This window comes from Ambystoma mexicanum, chromosome 1p (genome assembly GCF_040938575.1).
Source record: "Ambystoma mexicanum isolate Mex_15411 chromosome 1p, UKY_AmexF1_1, whole genome shotgun sequence".
Classification (NCBI taxonomy): domain Eukaryota; kingdom Metazoa; phylum Chordata; class Amphibia; order Caudata; family Ambystomatidae; genus Ambystoma; species Ambystoma mexicanum.
Genome location: NC_090921.1, coordinates 412,192,881 through 412,210,976, shown reverse-complemented (window position 1 = coordinate 412,210,976; position 18,096 = coordinate 412,192,881). Strand labels below are relative to the sequence as shown.

General features: G+C 47.6%; 2 protein-coding genes across 5 annotated transcripts in view; one reads left to right on the top strand and one right to left on the bottom strand.

Annotated features, from left to right (window-relative positions):
- Positions 1-2,811, bottom strand: part of LOC138571718 (uncharacterized) — a 662,275-nt gene extending 659,464 nt beyond the window's left edge. The window contains exons 1-3 of one of the 3 annotated variants that reach the window (XR_011303895.1): positions 2,704-2,809; positions 2,244-2,419; positions 2,031-2,140 (exon numbers count right to left, since the gene is read on the bottom strand). The gene's annotated coding sequence lies outside the window, so the exon portion shown is untranslated. Of the gene's footprint in view, positions 1-2,030; positions 2,141-2,243; positions 2,420-2,703 lie in introns of all 3 variants that reach the window. The other 2 variants (XR_011303894.1, XM_069649212.1) reach the window with 2 other exon arrangements.
- Positions 1-18,096, top strand: part of CPAMD8 (C3 and PZP like alpha-2-macroglobulin domain containing 8) — a 1,947,746-nt gene that overhangs the window by 1,265,899 nt on the left and 663,751 nt on the right. The window lies entirely within an intron of this gene.

The window sequence follows — 18,096 nt, the reverse complement described above, 5'->3', positions numbered from 1 at the left end:
CTTTCATAGGTTTGCATATCATAAGGTTATTGGGAATAGAGGGTAAGGCTGCTCTTACTGCCATTTAAAAGATGTGGCAGCACCACTAGACCAACTGCAGATGTGATCTAATGTCCTCATCAAGACTGTAGTGCCCTGCAAAGGTGTGTAGTGACCTCCAGGTGGCCACTCTACAAATGTCCTTCAGAAATAACCTGTTGCTGCCTTGCTTCCGGATGAGTATGCAGTAACTTAACCTGCTCTTGTGCAGCCCTAAAGTTAGTGGCAGTAAAGGATGCAGTTAACCCAACGGGCCAGCCCTTTATTAGATATAGAACAGCCCTTATGTGGACCGCCACAGGATACAAACAGTCGATCAGACTTCCTGAAGGTTAGGATGTGTTATATGTAGAATTCTAGCACCAGTTTCACATCCTGTGAATGGAGTGTATGTTGGGCCACCGTGGAATGATTGGAAAAGAAAGTCAGTAATGAGATATAATATGATGTGGCATTTATAACGCGCGTGCACTCAAGTGTTTCTAGGAGCGACAAGACAAGATGGGGAAACAAAGAGACGACAAAATAACGATATTACTACGTCTTGTGTCATTCAGATCGCACAAGTGTGGGAAGATGGTAGGGGAGAGGTGCAAGGTGGAGATATACTCATTCCGAGTCATTTCTGAATTTATCATGTGGAGAAACATGGAGTGTGGTCTCAGAAGAACAAATTATTCTCTGTAATGTTCTTTCTGAAGGACGATCCTCCCACGAATTCATCATCTATGATATCTATCTCCCAGCACCAGCTGCTCTTCGTAAACGTTTTCTGCTGCCAGGGGGCGCAGCTACAAACAAACACCTTTGGGGAGGTAAGAGGATTATGAGCCCTCTGCTTGGCACATCTTCTATACTTTTAGGCGAAGCCTAGAACAACAAACAAAACAGTGCCAAGGGGCTTCTTATGTTCCCTTTTCAATTAGTGTCCCAGTGCTTGCAGCATTAATCACCAATTACTGATCAGATTCCAAACGAGTTTACAAAAATATATATCATTTATTAGTTTTCATCATCATTAAAAACCTGGAGTTTGTTTACAGTCAACATTAAAAACTTCAATAACCAGGCAACTGGTATAAAGTGCAAGTGCTAATAGCAAGTACACCTTCACAATTGGAGGTAAAACAGCAGAATAAACAGAAAAAATGCAAAATAATCACAACAGATACTAAATAGTAATGAACAGTGTGAAAAACCAGGAGTGAATAGAGATTAGGGTCACTCCAGGGTAGTGTTGTGCAAGTGTCACCAAAATCAACTTAATCACTCACTACATTCATTCTAATTCAGATTCAGACATACTCATTCATTCATCACTTTTCCCAACATGTTTCTTTCTGAATGTGTATGTAAGAAAAGTAAACAGAAATTCTTCAGGGGTAGTCTGCCGTCTACCAAAACCAAAAATAACCAACTAATGGTGTTGGTTAGGGTACAATTAATCTAGTAACAACTACAATCTGATTATTGCAGGGTCAATCAAGAGGAAATAGGTAGAAAGCACAATAGCAAATATAATAGTTTAAGGCACATATTCATGTGGATTAATAGTCCAAACTCATCTCGTCCTGCAAATGGTCCAAGAATCGTTTGAGACTCAACAGCAAGAGAGGGACTCCATATATGAAAAGGGAACAGATCAGGGTAAAAATGAGTAATGCCCTGTGAATTCATTCTCTAGTAAATAGGAAGGAATGAACGTTAGAGGTCGACCTAGTTTAAGAATACTGGTCAACAAATGATATAACTTCCTAAACTGGTAAGTACATCACTTTTAGTGATCTAAAAAGAAAATGGTGGCGCTCAATAAGGATGAAAATACTCATGGGAGTAAAATTGAGGCACCAGCAATTACATGGTGGCAGCACTGTGTAAAAAAAATACACTGCTCAGTGTGCTGGTTCGAACAGGAATAGGTGAATAGGAAGCTCATTAGAATACATTTGTGCATCAAGGTGCTAAAACTTGAAGTAAGAATCATCACTTACATCAAAAGTGGAGGTGCACGAGGAAATATACGAAAAAGGTCATCCGAGTTAGTCGGTCTTTAATTCCGTGTGGCCGCAGTCAGGAGTTGCACAAAACACCGTTGACTATTCTGCATCAGAAAGGCAAGGAGGAACAAGGCGAAACGCATCTCTGTCAGTACATGCTGGGTACATTTCACGTGTAAGCATTCAGAGGTGCAGTGAACTGCTTACCATTCCTTGTACAATCACGGTTGCGCAGTGGATGAAACAATACACTGTCCTTTTGAGTCGTGTTATAATGCTTTTTGCTTTATCCGTGTGCTGTGGACCGGACTCGGGATAAGTGTTCTGTGGCGTTCCTTTGCTAATAAATAGCTGCTGAGGTGTTACAGATGCCGGTTAGTGGCCTGTAAAGAGTGAAAGCACAAAATGCGTTTGAATGACTCAGAGGCGTAAAGGAAAACCACATTTAGCAACCGCATGCACTATTCAGAGTTTAATGAGGCTCGAGTTAATGGGTGAGCAGGTCAGATCAGGGTTGAGGTGTGCGAACGAAAAGAAAAAGAGCAGCTGTTGTAGCTCATTAGGTACGGCACCCCATTTAGCGTGAATGGAAGTCCGTGTTCGACTAGCTGGAAAGATTACGGATTATCATGTAAGTATTGCTTATGCTCAGGGTTCTAAATCTTACTGCATTGTAAGTTTCCTCAGTGGTTCTCCGTCCGTGCTCGAGTGCTGTTGCTGGAGTGTTAGGTCAATCACATGATTTATATGCCTAGATAGACGTGTCTCTGAGCGTCTCGCGTATCTCATGACTGGAGCGCTCACGTGTCATGTGATTAGAGCGTTCGTCAAGCTGATCCATCTGGCTAATCGTGCATGAATATATCCAGCCCCTCCTTTGTTTCATGAGTGGACGTTCGTCTGTGTTGCCATCGCAACTGTGAGGCGACCCCCATTAAGAAGAGAGCTATCAACCACGCGCGATGCTAGTGAGCCTAATCCGTTTGTTGTATTAGATTGCGTCTCATTTTACATTTGAATAACAGTTTACAAATTCCAATCCAATTTCTCATTAAGGCCAGTCATGGAGCTGTTGGTTAAACAAATAAGTTGTTGTTCTTTTTTTAAAAGGATCGTTTTGTCCCTGTTGGTGTCCATGCTAGGTGTCAGTTTATAAAGTACTGTCCATTTCAGGTCTTCCAATGTGTGTTGATGTTCTATTCAGTGTTCAACCATGGGTGCGTTTTTAGACCGACTTTTTAGGCAGCTTTTATGTTCCCCAATGCAGAGTTTCACTTTCCAGTCCGTTTTACCAATGTAGATTTTATCAAATGGGCACCAGATAGCATAAACTACCAAGGTAGAATTACAATTGGTATGCGATTTTTGTTGCCATTTAAATTTCAGACCTATGTCTACTTCTATGCTCTTTGCTGTATACTTGGAATATACGCACTTTCCACATGGATGATGGCCCACAATTTTAGGAAGACCCCATAACTGAGTCAGGCTCGTTGTAGATCGAGGTCTGAGCAACACATCATTCCTAGTCACTTGTTCTTTCAAATTTTTGCTGCGTTTAAACGCAACAACAGGTCTATGTACCAGTGTCTCTCCTTTTTCCAAGATTGGCCAATTTTTCAAAATTATTTTCTTGATGTCGTTTGACATATTACTGAAGGTGTTTACGAAAATTATTTTGGGATCTTTCTTGGTTTCAGACTGTTCTTTGTACTCCAATAGGAACTCCCGATTGTTGTTGTTAGCTCTTTTAAGTGCTTTCTTAACTATCTTCTGCGGATAGCCACTTTGGAGTAACTTATTCTGCATCTTGACAGCTTCTTCGTTGAAATCATCCTTCTTGGAACTATTCCTTTTGAGCTTCAAGAATTGGCCCAAAGGGAGGTTGTCCCTTACATATTTTGGATGTGAGCTACTATAATGCTGCAGCGAATTTCTGTCTGTCGGTTAATTGTAGGGTTTGACAAAGACGCAGTTCTTCATGGGGTCTACTGTGATGGTGATGTCTAAAACTTAGAGTTTGCTAGTGCTGTAGTTGGAGGTAAATTTCAGGTATCTGTCTTGACTGTTTATCCAAACAAGAAACTCCTCAAGGCTGTTTGCGGGCCGGACCAAATCACAAGGATTTCATCGATGTACCTTCGCCAGATGCGAATGTATTTGAAAAAAGGGTTTGTTATTTTCATAATTCTGTTTATTTCGAAGGCTTCCATGTAGAGGTTAGCTACACTCGCACAGTTCCACACTCGGCTCTGCCCGACACCTCTATGTGCCCAGCGCCAGATTTGCTGTCGGGCCAGTATATATAGAGGTGCCATGACCTCAGTTCTACCCTTTTCCCTAGCACTCAGTCGATGAGGGAACACAGAACCAAAGAGGGGCAGGTAGGTAGGGCCAGGAGGAATCAGTGGGAGGATCATCTGAAAGAACGTTACCGAGAGGTAAGCCATTTGTTCTTCTAATGGACTCCTTTTTCTCATGGATTCCTCATCTATGATATACTCGCAAAGCAGTAAAATGACCTGGAGGATGAAGGGTACCAAGTACCCCACTTAAACCAGAAAACTCTGAGGGACAGCTCATGAGCGACGTGCCAAGACATAGAATCCAAGCAGTAAGGCTTAGCAAATGTGTACAAGGAAGCCCATGTGTCTGAACAGGTACTCCGCATTGCAGAGCCGAAATGTCTGCCAACCCTCTGGTGGAGTGAACCCTGAGACCCTCATAGGCCTCCTTGACGGCCAGATCATAGCAATCTGAGATGCAGAGATTGATCCATTGAGACATGGTCTGTTTTGTAACAGCCCTACCTGCTTGGACCACGTGTATCCAACCAAAAACTGGTCTACAGTCCTGTTCTCCCATGTCCAAGCGACATAGAACTTCTGGGCCTGCACTGGAACTTAACGATGGAACCATTGCTGTGCCTTGGAAGGGTGAGTCGGAGGAAAGAAGATGGGTAGATAGATCTTTTGAGAGAAATGGAAATCCAAGACCACCTTATAAGGAAACAGAGTCTGACTCTCAATGTCACCTTCTCCTTGGAGAAAACCAAGTAGGAAGTGTTAACAGATCCTGGAGCTCACTCACCCATTTAGCAGAAGTGATGGAACCAGTAAAATCCAAGGATGAGCAGTCTTAAAGAACAAGAATGATGAAACTCAGAGAGCCCATTCAAATGTAAATACTAAATTCAGATCCCACGCCGGAACAATAAGTTGGCGGTGGGGAAACATATTGAAAAGACCCTTGTTGAATAACTTTGGGTATCGTGAAAAAAAAAGCCATGCTCTAGGGTCCTCTTGAAGATTGAAATTGCTGCGAGATGCCCTTCACTGTACCATTTGTTGGCCAAAAGACAGAAGAGGTGGAGCAAGTAAGAGGGCACAGATCCCCTTCAGGGCACCAAGACAAAAATGTCAGCCACCAGCAGGCAAACATGGACTTGGTGCGGGTCTTCTAGCACAAAGGAGTATGTCCAAGATGTCCTGCGACAAATCCCACTCCCGATACCTCTACCTTTCAGCAGCCAGGCGTGCTGCAGAGGTTCTTACGCATGACCCTCCCCTCTAAATGGGAAAGGAAGTCTGTCCTCTGTGGATAACGCCAGGGTGGGCAGATGGCCATGTCCAACAACTCCGGGTACCACTTTCTCTGAGCCAAAACCGGAGCGATCAAGATCATTGTGCCCCTGAACCGACGCAATCTTCTGAGAACCAGCAGAATGACAAAGATCTATGGGAACGTATAGAGCAGATCGAAATCCCATTCGACCGCCAACACACCCTTTCGAGGAAGTTTCCTGGAGCAGAACCACCTGCACTTCTTGTTTACACTGGAAGTAAAGGGGTCCACCTGGGGGGTACCCCAAGGGAGGAAATATCCTCCAGAGATTCCCAGCCGAGCTCCCACTCATGGGAGGTTGAAGACTGCCTGCTCAGTACATCCACTAGAGTGTTCTCCTTGTTGGCCAGGTGGTTCGCAGTAAGATCTTGTAGGTGAGTTCCCCGGCCCTTGAGGCACGCATCCGTGTCTAGGGTCACTTGTGGCCAGGGTTGACGGAAGAGAGACCCTTTCAGGAAAAGCTTTTCCACACCGATTGGCGAAGGTGGTCAACATACTTGGGCTGTCGACCCCTTCACGGCCTAAGGTGTACTACAGCCTGTGCAGCAACATCTTGTACGAGGGTCCTAAGAAGGAGACCTAACTGCCCGTGGTTTGCAAGGGGTGGCAGCAAGCATCCTATCTACCTCTGGCAAGGTATCCAAGCCACATTCCTCCTGCAAGTAGCCTGCTGGGTCCACCAAGTCACCCTGTTGCCGTAGAATTCCTATGGGAAGTCTCTTACCTCCCTGGGGTGGTAGGGTTCCAATCCGAAGGGGACGTCATCAGCCACCTTGTCGTAATTGTCCACCAAATCTGACATATAGACCATCCTCGGGAGCAGAAAGAGTTGTTTGGATACTCCGGTACCGATCGTGCAGTTGGACCAGGATCATATACGCGGGGGGACCAACGACCGAAGACTTGGATGCCTTGATCAGAAATGGCAAAACAACACAGTGAGTACAACGTTTTGTTTACAGGGCAAGTTACAGCATCCTGTACCCAGGGATTTGTACCCCAGACCGGTGATGACCATTACGACTAAGAAGATAAAGAATCTTCATTCTAGGATGGTGACCAACTGGCCAGTAGAAGAAGCAATGATATAAGAGGCCTCAGGAAGATGGAGGAACGAGACCAAGTGGTTTCTGGAAGGCTCAAAGGGCAAAACAATGTAGCCAGCCAGCAGAAAGCGGTTTGGCAATGATGACAACTGTGGAGGCAACCTAAGAGGGGTCAGATGAAGAGCAGAGGTGGGATAATGGTCTGCCACTATCCCTCTGGATTTTGGAGGCACCCTACTTTATTGCACTAGGTGCACAAGGGTATCATGGGAAGACAGCAGCATAACATTGCTTAAGCAGTCCCAGCTTGGTAGATTCAGCCCTACCAGTAAGGAGGACTAGGGGGAGAATGGGAAACAGCCTTGGAACGATATCCAATAGCCAAAAGAAGAAACTGGTGCTAAGAACAAAGGACCAAGAACAGAGCCAGAATAGCAAAATTTGGTCCTACAGATTCAGCATCCCATCTTCATGGCACACCCAACAGCAATTCAGATCATAATGAGGAGTAGACTCGAGCAGTGCACTGGGTCTCCCCAAGATGTACACATTTACTCATGGGCTGGCTTAAGTCAGGCCTCAAATCACATATGGGCAGACACACAAAGGTGATGGTTTCCAGCTAATCACGCTTACCCTCATATTGTCCAAGAGCTCAGGTCTACCCATACTGTTTGTATATTATGGTTGTCTGGGGAAGGGGACCATTCAAACCAATACAAAAGTGCACGGCTGGGCTCAGAGTAAACCCATGTGTGCATAACAACCGTTTACAGCATGCTGCATGATTCCCTTAAACAAAGGGATCAAAATATATCAGAATAGGGCTTAAACAATGCATTAGTTCTTCATATGGCTATCATACTGGTACATTGGGCTGCTAATGGGGTAAAATCGGATACACTCTTGGTGATTACACAACTGAAATACGGTTTCCATCAGTCTACTCTACAGCATAACCATAGGGTGATTTAAACACCTAGGGGCAAACATGGGGTGTTTAAAATGTGCCCCATTCCTAGGAGCCATATGGGCTCCCATTCGGGCATATAGTGAAAAACAGTTGCTGTGGCAAGGGGACGTCAGTAAAAGACTCTTCAATCTTTACAACTTATCCAGAATAGGACTGTGAGACTTGTCCTTGGCCTCAAGCCCAGGAATCGTATCTCTCCAGCTCTGAAATCTCTTCACTGGCTCCCAGTAACTGCAAGGATCACGTTCAAGACCCTCTGCATCGTCCGCAAAGCTTTCTGGGGCCTAGGACTGCTTTACCTCCAACTTTCTCTTCCAAAACATCTTCCTACTTGAGCTCTCTGCTCAACCACCTCCAACTCTCTGAGGGTCAGACGCTTTTCCAAGCAGAGAGTTGCGGGAAGATATATCTCCTCGGCTGGGGCCTCCCTCTGAAACAGCCACCCTGCCTCTCTCAAATTTGAGCATAAGCACCTCCGGTTCCGAAAGCAACTCAAGACCTTCCTTTTCGCTTTCGCTTTCTCTCTTTCTCTCCCCTGCTGATGCACCTGACTGCTCCGCTCACTGGTCACCTGGTCACCCTCTGAACTCAGGCGCAGGCTCCTGCATGTCCAGTTGCACTGCCTCCAGGCTTCCCAGCGCTCAAGGGTCTGTATCTGCAACCCTACAGTCCCTTCTCTCTGCACTTAAAAGCCACCCACTGGCTGCACTTGTGAGTTAACTGCACTTCCCGCTTCCCCTCACCCTGGTACTTTTCCCCTTCCTTCTTCCCCGCACTTGCGCAATCTGGATGACACAAGGCCTAGTAAGATCATTATTTTGTCCTGCCTTTGTTTCCTCCTCCTCATCTTGTCATGCCTAGAAACACGTGTGTACTGTACAGGCATGTTATTTTATTTTTCAAACAAGTTTATTAATTTTTGCAACAAAGTAATTTACAGACTTACATATCCATTCACATTGTAATCTGTGTCAAAATATGTCTATCTATTCCCCCTCTTCCTCAAATCCCCTCTCCCCAAATCCCAGACTACTTCACCTATGTTAAACATTATCACATTGCAACTGACTGTACTCTGTGACGACGTTAGCCACCATTTCCCAACCTGCTCGCCAACCACAGTATCACTGTGTCCAGTGGTTACTATTTCAGATACCATCTGTTTCCAAGAGTCCCAATCTACATTCCTCTCTTCCTGGCCCTGATAGGCTGCCTCTTGCCATACTGAAGTTTCTGCATTCATCCATTTCTGAAGGTCCCCCCATCATAAACAACCCTCCTGAGCCTTGTGTGCTTTCCACCCCATCGCTATTCTGCGTTGCGCCAGTATGTATGCCAGATCTTTTAACATACTCACATGCCTCGCCCATTTCGGTCTTGCAAAGCCTTTGCTCTGCCCCATACCTCGTCTGTCATTTGCTCTTGCAAATCTGCTTCCCAGCCACACCTGGTCTTCTCTAGCATACCTCCTGGCCTTTCCATCAATAACTTGTATATTATCGACACTTCGTGCCCCCCTTCTGAAATATTATAAAAAGTCTCTATCGTCTCATCTTCCTGTAGTGCCTTGTTTGTACCCGGCTGTTAAGACGGATTTCTGAACTCTGTCCTGGTGGCGCAGAAGTTCAGAAGGCCAACCTAATTACTTGGAACAGGGTAACCTCTGGATGAGCCAGACCAATCAAGGTAGCGATCGCGGCGGTCAAGACTAGGTCTCAAGAGGGGTGAGGGTGACTGAAAGCCCGCAATGAGCACACAAAGCAAGATCACTTACAAACTACTCCAAACAGTTGTTATATTAAACATATATACACATTTATTCCAAGGCCTTTAAAACAATGACCGTAGCGAGAAAATCACAATATAACGATAGTAAACCAACACATACCATATCAACACAATATATATACAAATACGACAGTCTCAAGCGTTAGATGCACGAAATGTGTAGTCCACCTAAAAGGGAGGGAAAACAGGCAGTGCGCAATAATGCTTAGACCCAGTTCGCCTTCAGAGGCACCTAACTAGATGGAAGTCCGAGCCCTGCGAAGAGTGGAGCCTTGTGCTCAAAAGTACCTGCACGCGCTGGTGCCAACGGGCAAAAGGAGAAGCTCTTCGAGGGAAATCAGGCAGTTCAGTTTAGTGTACAAAAGAAGAAGAACAAGTTCTGCGACTCAAGCGCAGCCTCCACAGTGGGCAGAAGCAGAGCGCGAGTACGGAAAAGGGTGCTGTTTGACACAGCAGGGAAAAGCAATGGGTTCCTGCAGGAGGGCGACCAGATCCTAGCTATGCTACTCACCGGTCCCCGATGCAAGCAGACCCAGGCTTCTCTGCGTCCGTTTCAGTAGCTGGCAGGTTCAGAAGAGCAGGGAACGCCTCGTCGTCGTGTTGAGTAAAAAGACGTCCCAATCGAAGAAACCCGCACAGTTTGTTACCACAGCAGGGCAACGGAGCGGCCGTGTGTATCTGAGCCAAATGTACAGTACTCACTTCAGACCTGGGAACGCCAAGTGTACGAAGCGTGTGGGAGTGACAAGGACTCGAAATACTACACAATCTGGCGGCGGTTACAGAGCAAGACTCCCGTGTAAGCTGGTCAGTCAGCTGGATGGCCCAGAGACGCTTCCGAAGGCTTAATGGCAGGAGATGGTGAAGATGCCGAGAATAGCTGTTCCCGCTATTCCAAGGGTCGAAGTACCAGTACAGGCCTTCTGGTTCGATCAAAGGTGAAAAGGGTTTCACAAGGCGACAGCAGTGCAGAGAAGAAGTCCTTCAGCGGGTCACCAGCGATTCCTCGGTCCAGCCTCTTGGTTGCAGGATACTTGGCTCCTGTATTCCTTCGTTCGTGAGAACTCAGGAGATCGACCTGGTAGTGGTGTTTCCAGCCCCCTCTTATCCACGGTTCCCTTCGTGCCAAAACGGAGGGGACCCAATGGGAGATCCGCTCATCAACACTCACACCATTCGTGGACCAATCACGGACCACGGTGGTCCCAGGCATTCACACCACCCTAGACTCTCTGGCACCCAGGATGTGTATTGGGACCAGACATCCCAGCCCACATCCTGGAGGCACACACAAGACATGTAGAAGCCCGCGAAAGCATCCGTGTTTTGCGGGAAAGTACATGCCCAAATAAGGAAGGCCCCGGGTCGGCTCGACCTGGGGAAGGTGAAGGGAGCAAGACGGTCAGCGGACAGGACAAAGGAGCCTCGTGGTCTGGCCATTTTGGGAGCCAGGCCACCATTTTGGGTTAAGCGCGAGAAACGCGCTTAGAACGCCAAAAGGAGCTCAAAACACAAGAAACGATCGCTGCCACCATTCCCGTCCCTGAATCACTTGCACCGATCAGATACAATCCTAAACGAGTATCTAGGGCCTGTAGAAGGCTAGAGACCCAAGAGAGCTGTAACTTAGCTTACAGTGCCCTCTTGTGTCATGTTGCACGAAAGCCGCAACATGATAAAAGAAACTACGGGAAACAGCGTTCCCCAGTACTGACAGTCTTAAGGGCATGTCAGTTTCCCCGTAAGAAAGGAGCGAAAGCCCAGAGGAGTGCGGCAGAAGGCTGCACTTCTCTGGCAAAGTCAAGAACAAGGTGACAAACAACAGCAAAAAGTTTAGGGGTTGCCACATGGAAGGAAAATTACCTACAATTACGAAATCTTTCCTAACACTCGCCCCTCCCAGACTATGGACAGGGGGATCTAATCCACCCCTGGATGAGTCTCTTGTTCAGGTCGGTTAAACATTCTGGACAACCCATCAGCATTGCTATGTTGGACACCTGGCCTATGCTCAATAGTGAAGTCGAAGCCTTGTAGACTTATGGACCCCCTAAGCAACTTTGGATTCTCCCCCTTCATGTTCATTAGCCACTTTAAGGGCTTATGGTCAGTTTGCACAGTGAAGTGGGTCCCATAGAGGTAGGGCCTCAGCTTCCTTAGGGCCCACACAACAGAGAAACATTCTTTCTCTACCGTGGACCATCTGAGCTCTCTGTCCTTAAGCTGGCAGCTAATAAAACCAATAGGGTGTTCCTTACCCTTCTCATCTACTTTTGATAGTACAGCTCCTATCCCATTGTCAGAGGCGTCCGTCTGCACGATAAAGGGTCTTTGATAATCAGGGGCCCTGAGGACAGGGGCCTGGCACAAGGAGTCTTTTAAGCCATTGAAGGCCTTCTCACACTCGTCGGTCCAAGTTACCTTCTTGGGTTTCTTCGGAGTTGTGAGGGCAGTCAGAGGGGCAGCTATGGTGCCATAGTCTGCCACAAAATTGCGGTAATACCCCGTGAGTCCTAAGAAGGCTCTCACTTGGGTTTGCGTAGTGGGGGTAGGCCAGTCTTGTACTGCTTGTACTTTACTGGGAAGAGGCTGTATCCTCCCTCCACCTACTTCATGTCCAGGGTAAACCACTGAGCCTTGTCCAATCTGGCATTTACTAGCCTTTATGGTCAGGTGTGCTTTCTGAAGAGCCTGGAGCACAATCCCGAGGTGTTTCACATGGTCTTCCCAGGTGGCACTGAAAACTGCTATATCGTCCAGATATGCAAGACAGAATTCGTCCAACCGATTCAACACATGATTCACAAGCCTCTGGAAAGTGGCAGGTGCCTTCTTCAACCCGAACGGCATTACCTGGAATTGGTAAAGGCCGTCTGGAGTAGAAAATGCTGTCTTCTCCTTGGCATGCTCTGCTAACGCTATTTGCCAATAGCCAGCAGTGAGGTCAAACGTGCTGAGGTACTTGGAGGCACCCAAAGTATCCACCAGCTCATCTGTTCGAGGCAAGGGGTGTGCATCTGTCTTGGTGACAGCATTCAGAGCCCTGTAATCCACGCAGAACCTCAATTCAGAAGTGCCTGCCTTTGGAACCAAAACCACAGGGCTGGACCAAGGACTACTAGAGGGTTCAATCACCCGAAGGTCTAACATCTTGTTGACCTCGGTCTTAATATAAGACCGTACTTTGTCTGACATCCTGTATCCCCTACTTTTGGTAGGTACACTGTCTCCTGTGTCAATGTTATGTTTGCACCAAGGTGTCAAACCAGGCGACTGTGAAAACAGGGGGGAAAACTGCCTAAGCAAACTTTTCACCTCAGCCTGCTGATCAGAAGTCAGGTGAGGGGCCACTCGGACACCCTCAAAGGAGCTATCTGAAGGACCGCTTTGGAACAGGTCGGGGAGAGGTTCAGACTCCTCTTCCTCAACATCTGAAGCCAGTAGCAGTGCTGCGATTTCGACTCTTGGGATGAAAGCCTTCAGCCTATTCACGTGAAACACTTTTGGAGCCTGTCCAGGCCTTCCAAGGTCCACTAAATAGTTAACCTCACCCAGGGGCTCCACTACTGTGTAAGGGCCTGACCATTTGTCCTGTAAAGCTCGAGGCCTTATGGGATTCATGATCAGGACTTGCTTACCAGGTGTAAAGTTGATGAGGGAAGCTTTCTGGTCGTACCAATGTTTCACCAGCACTTGTCCTGCCTTCAATTTATCACTAGCCAAACCCATCAGAAGTACCATCCGTTTTCTGAGCCCTAGCACATAATCAACTACGTTGGTAGTAACAGGGGGAGTGGGCATCTCCCATCCCTCTTTGACGATGGCAAAGGGTCCCCGTACGGGATGACCGAACAGAAGTTCGAAGGGGCTGAAGCCAACACCCTCCTGTGGTACCTCTCGGTAGGCAAACAGTAAGCATGGTAAAAGAAGATCCCATTTTCTTCTCTGAGGTTCCTCCAGAGCCCCAATCATGCTCTTTAACGTTCTGTTGAAACGTTCCACCAGACCATTGGTCTGGGGGTGGTATGCAGAAGAGAACTTGTAGGTGACCCCACATTCTTTCCACATAGCCTGCATATACTTCGACATAAAGTTGCTGCCACGATCCGACACAACTTCTTTAGGGAAGCCAACCCTAGTAAATATGCCAAGTAAAGCTTTTGCAACTGACTTGGCAGGTACAGTTTTCAATGGGATGGCCTCAGGATATCTGGTTGCATGGTCGACCAGCACCAGGATAAACCTATTGCCCGAGGATGTTTGCGGGTCAAGGGGACCAACGATGTCGATCCATACCCTTTCAAATGGTACCCCACAACTGGGAGCGGTACCAACGGAGCTTGGATTGTCGCGCCAACCTTACCAGACAACTGGCAGGAGGCACAACTCCTGCACTGACTTTCTACTTGCACCCCCATCTTGGGCCAGTAGAAGTGCATGGATAACCTTTGCTTGGTCCTCTTCATACCAAGGTGACCAGCAAGGGGAACTTCATGCGCCAACTGCAGGAGGAAGGGCCTAACAGCAAGGGGAACCACCAACCTCCTATGGTTTCCTTCTGTACACTCTGTGGGCTCACTATACAGGAGTCCACCTTCCCAATAAATCCTATGCGTCCCAGGAGGTTCACCCTCAAGCTGGGAGCAGGCCTGTCTCCTTAGGCCTTCCAGAGATGGGCACTCACGTTGGCCTTTACTGAATTCGTTCCTATCAGGACCTCCTTCAACTAACAAGTCTTTTAGTTCAGGATGATCGTTGGGGTCAAATACTTCAGGCATCGCCACCTCCTCGTCAGGCCCGGGCGATTGACCAACTTCCTCCACCGCAGTGGTAGGCGAGCTCGGGGGAATATTCTCTTTCCCTCGTCTTGACTTGTCGACTGCTTTCGCCTTGGGTTTCCCCTTCGGCTGGGGCAGCGTATTGGTCTTGGCCAATGCTGCCCGTGCTTGAGACCGTGTGTAGGGTCTTTCGGCAGTGTCTCCTACGAGCCCTAAAGCTCTGAGATCATTACCTAACAAGACCTTTCCCGGGACGTTTCTCTGGATGCTCACTGGAATCCTGACTGCTGTACCATTTAAAGTAAGATTTACAGGTATTACTGGGAACATACGAAGTGGGCCGTCAGCCAATTTAGTGGGCATCAGAGTAGCTCTGGCAACTTCCTCTGAGTCTACCAAGGTAGAATCCACTACAGTGCGACTGCACCCACTATCCCTAAGAGCTGGAGTATCTACTCCATTGATCAGCACACTGTCTTTAAAGTAGTGCTTGGTATTATCCGGAATCCTAGCATAAGCCTCTGCGACTTTAGGCTCCCAGGAACCCAGGGACACTAAAACTACCTCAGCCTCTATCCCGCTGGGAAATGAGTCTGAGGAGAAGGATGCTCCTGTAATCTCTTCTTCCTCGTAGGAGGAGAAGGCCAGATTAGCGGAGTGGACCCCCAAAGGTCTAACCTTACACCGGGGATCCCCCTTCACGTGGTCAGTTGCTCCACAAGCAAAACAAGATCCAATGGGTCTGTTTACATAGGGAGGCTTATTGTAACCAGAGTTCTGTTTCGGAGGCTGACCTCCACTACCCTGTGAGTTCTCTTGTGTCTTACCCTTATTTTTCTTTTTGTGGCCCTTATGAGAAGAAGATTTATCAGATTCTCCACCCTCCTTATCTTTGGACTTTTTCCCTTCCTCCTGCTTACCAGGATGAGTTTTGTCCTTATGGGACACTCGATGTGACACCCATAAGTCGGCTGCAATGGCCAGCTTCTTAGGATCTATCTCCTTCGAATCAGCCAAATGCTGCTTAAGCTCCGGGGAAGAAGATGCAAAAATGTGTTCCAGCATGACAAGATTTATCATGCCTTCGAAGGTAGAAACCTTATAACCTTCGACCCAGCCAGTTAAGTTTTTCAAGGACTCAGTGACATAAGATACCCAAGTACCACCTTCCTTTTTCTTATACTCTCTGAAACGTTTCAAATATTGGGCCGGAGTCTTCCCAAACTTTAAAATGAGAGTTTGCTTTAACATTGCGAAATCAGCTCTCTCAGCCTTCGACATTTCCATAATGGCACTAAAGCCAGAATGGGGCAGTCTGCTGAGTAACCAGGCAATCTTATCAGCATTGTCAACTTGTTGAACTTCGCATGCATCCTCAAACTCATTCAGCCAGTCCATAATGTCATTCCTTTCCTCATACACGCTGAGCAGATCTTTCGGAAACCGTGGATGAGAGGAGGCCTCAGACCCATGTCCAGGACCCTTGGACCCATTTGCAACCTGAAGCTTGGCCAGTTCCAACTGGTGATCCCTGTCTTTTTGTTTTTCTGCCTGTTCGATTTTTAGTTTGGCTATGCTGAATTCAAGCTCCTGCTGCCTAAACCGCAGCTCTTGCTTCTTGAATTCAAGCATAGCCTCCCCATCAGCACTGGCAGAGGAAACATTAGACATCTCGTCCTCCCTGTCCTCGTGGTCGCGATGGATCAGTGCAGCGGCAGAACCGTCGGTTCTACCAGTGAGAGCAGCCCCACCTCCTTCCGCACTGTCCTCAGAAGTTATAGCGTTAAGCTGCGCTTCTTGCCACGCCACGATTCTTTGGATCATTTCCAATTTCGTGCCTTGAGAGGAAACACCTCTCTCCGCACACATCTTTTTCAATGTTTCTGATTTGGAAGCATTTAAAGTTAACAAGGTATTTGTTTCCATACTGTTAGATAGGACTATGGTCTTTTTAAAGTTATACTACAACAATTCACTACGTGTCCTGGTTGGAATAACCTGAAATGCCTTAGTTGGTGCGCAACACTGGATACCTTCAGTCGTATCCCACCGCTGTACACCAATTTGTTAAGACGGATTTCTGAACTCTGTCCTGGTGGCGCAAAAGTTCAGAAGACCAACCTAATTACTTGGAACAGGGTAACCTCTGGACGAGCCAGACCAATCAAGGTAGCGATCGCGGCGGTCAAGACTAGGTCTCAAGAGGGGTGAGGGTGACTGAAAGCCCGCAATGAGCACACAACGCAAGATCACTTACAAACTACTCCAAACAGTTGTTATATTAAAAATATATACACATTTATTCCAAGGCCTTTAAAACAATGACCGTAGCGAGAAAATCACAATATAACGATAGTAAACCAACACATACCATATCAACACAATATATATACAAATACGACAGTCTCAAGCGTTAGATGCATGAAATGTGTAGTCCACCTAAAAAGAAGGGAAAACAGGCAGTGCGCAATAATGCTTAGACCCAGTTCGCCTTCAGAGGCACCTAACTAGATGGAAGTCCGAGCCCTACGAAGAGTGGAGCCTTGTGCTCAAAAGTACCTGCACGCGCTGGTGCCAACGGGCAAAAGGAGAAGCTCTTCGAGGGAAATCAGGCAGTTCAGTTTAGTGCACAAAAGAAGAAGAACAAGTTCCGTGACTCAAGCGCAGCCTCCACAGTGGGCAGAAGCAGAGCGCGAGTACGGAAAAGGGTGCTGTTTGACACAGCGGGGAAAAGCAATGGGCTCCTGCAGGAGGGCGACCAGATCCTAGCTATGCTACTCACCGGTCCCCGATGCAAGCAGACCCAGGCTTCTCCGCGTCCGTTTCAGTAGCTGGCAGGTTCAGAAGAGCAGGGAACGCCTCGTCGTCGTGTTGAGTAAAAAGACGTCCCAATCGAAGAAACCCGCACAGTTTGTTACCACAGCAGGGCAACGGAGCGGCCGTGTGTATCTGAGCCAAATGTACACTACTTACTTCAGACCTGGGAACGCCAAGTGTACGAAGCGTGTGGGAGTAACAAGGACTCAAAATACTACACAACCTGGTGGCGGTTACAGAGCAAGACTCCCGTGTAAGCTGGTCAGTCAGCTGGATGGCCCAGATCCGCTTCCGAAGGCTTACTGGCAGGAGATGCTGAAGATGCCGAGAATAGCTGTTCCCGCTATTCCAAGGGTCGAAGTACCAGTACAGGCCTTCTGGTTCGATCAAAGGTGAAAAGGGTTTCACAAGGCGACAGCTGTGCAGAGGAAAAGTCCTTCAGCGGGTCACCAGCGATTCCTCGGTCCAGCCTCTTGGTTGCAGGATACTTGGCTCCTGTATTCCTTCGTTCGTGAGAACTCAGGAGATCGACCTGGTAGTGGTGTTTCCAGCCCCCTCTTATCCACGGTTCCCTTCGCGCCAAAACGGAGGGGACCCAATGGGAGATCCGCTCATCAACACTCACACCATTCGTGGACCAATCACGGACCACGGTGGTCCCAGGCATTCACACCACCCTAGACTCTCTGGCACCCAGGATGTGTATTGGGACCAGACATCCCAGCCCACATCCTGGAGGCACACACAAGACATGTAGAAGCCCGCGAAAGCATCCGTGTTTTGCGGGAAAGTACATGCCCAAATAAGGAAGGCCCAGGTCGGCTCAACCTGGGGAAGGTGAAGGGAGCAAGACGGTCAGCGGACAGGACAAAGGAGCCTCGTGGTCTGGCCATTTTGGGAGCCAGGCCACCATTTTGGGTTAAGCGCGAGAAACGCGCTTAGAACGCCAAAAGGAGCTCAAAACACAAGAAACGATCGCTGCCACCATTCCCGTCCCTGAATCACTTGCACCGATCAGATACAATCCTAAACGA